General features: G+C 36.6%; 1 pseudogene; it reads left to right on the top strand.

Moving 5' to 3' along the window:
- Positions 1-264: 264 nt before the first annotated feature.
- On the top strand, positions 265-1,209 carry LOC124959743 (olfactory receptor 4C15-like; annotated as a pseudogene).
- Positions 1,210-3,451: the final 2,242 nt, after the last annotated feature.

Raw genomic sequence — 3,451 nt, 5'->3', positions numbered from 1 at the left:
TTCTTCTCAATTACATATGGATGGTTCTATTCATCTTTATAGAAGCTCTAGCAATTCAAAGATAATGAATACTATTTCTCCATATCAGTTCTGCCTTATCTCCAACTCCTATCCTCAATAAATATCTAAATTTATGTTTGCAATGACAAAAGATGCACTAAAGACAATAGTGCATTTAGATGCTCTGAAATACTTGATGACTCTAAAACTATAAACTGGTCTGAAGCAAACTTCAATAATAAGAGTTCTACATTTGCCCTTTCCTTGAAAATCATGCAAAATTAAAGTTTCATAACTGAATTTGTTCTCCTGGGGCTTTCACAGAAGCCTACTGTTCAGAAAATACTATTTGTTCTATTTTTGTTGGTCTACATTGCAACTATTGTAGGCAACATGATGATTGTAGTGACCATCCTTCATAGCCCAGCACTGCTGGGTTCCCCCATGTACTTCTTCTTGGCATTCTTATCCTTCCTGGAGGCCTGTTTCTCTTCTTGTATCACACCAAAAATGATTGTGGACTCCATATACAGAAGGAAAACCATCTCTTATAAAGGATGCATGACTCAACTTTTTGCTGAACACTTCTTTGGTGGGGCAGAGATGATTACCCTCACAGTCATGGCCTATGACCGCTATGTGGCCATTTGCAAGCCCTTGCACTACTCTTCCATCATAAACTGGAGGCTCTGTAGAATTCTGGTGGGGATGTCCTGGACAGGGGCATTCCTGCATTCCATTATACAGGTTCTCCTTACTTTCCAACTGCCCTTCTGTGGTCCTAATGTCATCGATCATTTCATGTGTGACCTGTACCCATTACTGGAGCTGGCCTGCACTGACACTCACCTCATAGGTCTTTTGATGATCGTTACTAGTGGGTTTATGTGCATTATAATCTTCTGCTTGTTGCTTGTCTCCTATGGTGTCATCTCGTTCTCCTTGAGAACACACAATGCTGAAGGGCGGAGGAAAGCTCTGTCCACCTGTGGATCTCACATTGCTGTTGTGGTTTTGTTCTTTGTCTCATGCATATATGTATATGCAAGACCTCCCTCTGTCTTTCCCTTTGACAAAGAAGTAGAAATAGTTTATACCATCCTAACTCCCTTGCTCAATCCTTTGATTTACACATTTAGAAATAAGGAAGTGAAAAATGCTATAAGGAAAATGTGGAAGAGATTGGTGTTAGTTTCTGATGAAAAATAAGATATTAGACCCCCAACTAGCGTAAAGAGCAAAACAATAAGAATAGTCTTGGAGAAAAATTTATGGGATTCTCAATATCTATTAAGAGGTGATATACTTCAGAAGAAAAACATTTGGACTATCAAAAATGATGTTTTCATTTTTATAGCAGGAGTCTAATCTGAGTTGGCAAGTCAATAACCAGACATGCAAATTAAAGAGAGTGATTTTTATGCTTACCTGGAATCTAATAAAAGAAAGAAGAAAGAATGGAGAGAAAAATTACTTGTGAGAATGTTGGAAATTAACTTTATGCTTTCCAAAAACTTGGGGAGGCAAAACAAATCCTCTTTGACATGAGGATTAGAAGTTACCAATTTCAAGTGAAAAAAAAAAAAAAAAGACTTATTTAGGATGGTGAGCTCAGTGATTTTGAATGAAAAACAACCTGATTTGAGGAAGAACATAGAGAAGAGCAAAAGAACTTCTGCTGCCAGAACCGTATCATATGACTCCATCATTTATGTTGGGTCAATTATCATTTGGACAGAATTGGTGTAGCCTCATGAATTTCCTCACAGATAAATCCTGAGTGGGCCAGTGCTGCCTACAGTGTGTTCCTTCTCAGTAACAGTCAGGTTCAGAAGGCGAAGAGGAGGCAGATTCCATGAGGGAGTCAACCATGAGTATGTCCATTTCAAGCACAATAAAAGGGTATTCTTGGGATGCTGCATTGCCAACAAAACCAGGACCAGCTGCAGATGTGAAGATCTGACACCTCCCAGGCCCACAGAAGAAATAAAACTAGAGGCACCAGAGAGTAAAAGGAAGTTTCAAAAGATTATTTCTCAATTTAATTGGTGGTTTGAAAATTTGTGAATTTGTGCTACCAGTTGATAATAATTCTGTTTGAGTAATTATCAATAAAGAGATCATTCAAATTTAGACATGTCTTATATGTCATTCCCATAGTTAAGGTTGTTTAATCTCAGGTTCCCATGTGGCTTCTGGAATCATGCATTTACGAAATACATTTCAATTTCCCCCTAGCCTATCAACACTAATAAAATGCCTATTGGGTATTATGTGCAAGAATACTGAATTTTTCTGTTATTTTCTTAATCAGCCAGGCAAGGCCCAGTGTAGAAGAGTGCATATGCTAGATTTCTTCCCAAGAACTAACATGGCTGAATACAGATAATATTTCATTGCTCTTTAGGGTAAGCCCTCAAGGTATTAAGGTTTGGTTTAAAACAGAAACTGAATAAAGTGTGGGACCTGCAGCTGACTAGGTGTGTCACAAAGCTTTAGGCATGCCAATGTACCTGTCCTTCACCATTCCCTTTCTTCCCCATCAGTTGCCCATTCTCATAGCAGGGGTAGCTTCATGTCCTTTCCTTTCACACAGTTTTCTTCATAAAATAGATCCTGTATCTCTAAGTTGCAGCTTGAGAAACAAGAAACTGATTTAATTGGACCAGCTAATTTATGGATCTGTGAGTTCAATATTTGAAGTAGCATGAAATAAAACATTATTCAGGACAGACTGCAGTGACCACTACAGATTCATGACAGATCCATTTTGCATTTGAATACAAACAACTTTTATTATTTTAACATCCAATCTCTTATTGTATACTTATTTAATGGTATACGTGAGTAAAGAAAATATAACTTTCAGTCAATAAACAAATACCAAAAGACATCTACACAACATTTTTTTATTCTTTCAAATCTGCTTACCTGAATTCTTCAATCCTGGCTATAAAAGTTATTGTTTTAGTTTTACATTGCATGTTCAATATTGATTTTTTCTCCTTACCATGGTGGAATTCATTCCAATATATTTAGCTTTGGCATTGTAACTGTTGTGTTAGTGTAAATTGTCTTATGTCATTCATAAGTTCATTTAGAAGCACCATGACAATATAAAATGTAGGAATTAGTGCATTTGAATGTCTGAATAAGATAAAGGAGAGTTGGTTTATAACTAAATTGATTCAGAAATTTTAGTTGCTATATCATAAATCAGATAAAAATTACCATTTTACTGCAAATCGTGGAATGGTTCTCCCTCCCAACTACTGTCTATCCTACCATGGACTGACTCATTGTGGGTTTTTCCTTATCTCATCCCCTGCTATTCTTCTTTCTTGCTGTTGCTCAAAATTACCTTTTTTTCTTTTTGACTCTGATTCTCCCACCTTTCTCTAATATTTTTGTCTTCCTCAGTATAATATTTTAAATACACGTATCCAATGGT

This window comes from Sciurus carolinensis, chromosome 11 (assembly GCF_902686445.1).
Source record: "Sciurus carolinensis chromosome 11, mSciCar1.2, whole genome shotgun sequence".
Classification (NCBI taxonomy): Eukaryota; Metazoa; Chordata; class Mammalia; order Rodentia; family Sciuridae; genus Sciurus; species Sciurus carolinensis.
The sequence above is the reverse complement of the archived record's forward strand: the minus strand, read 5'-3'. Positions and strand labels throughout refer to the sequence as shown.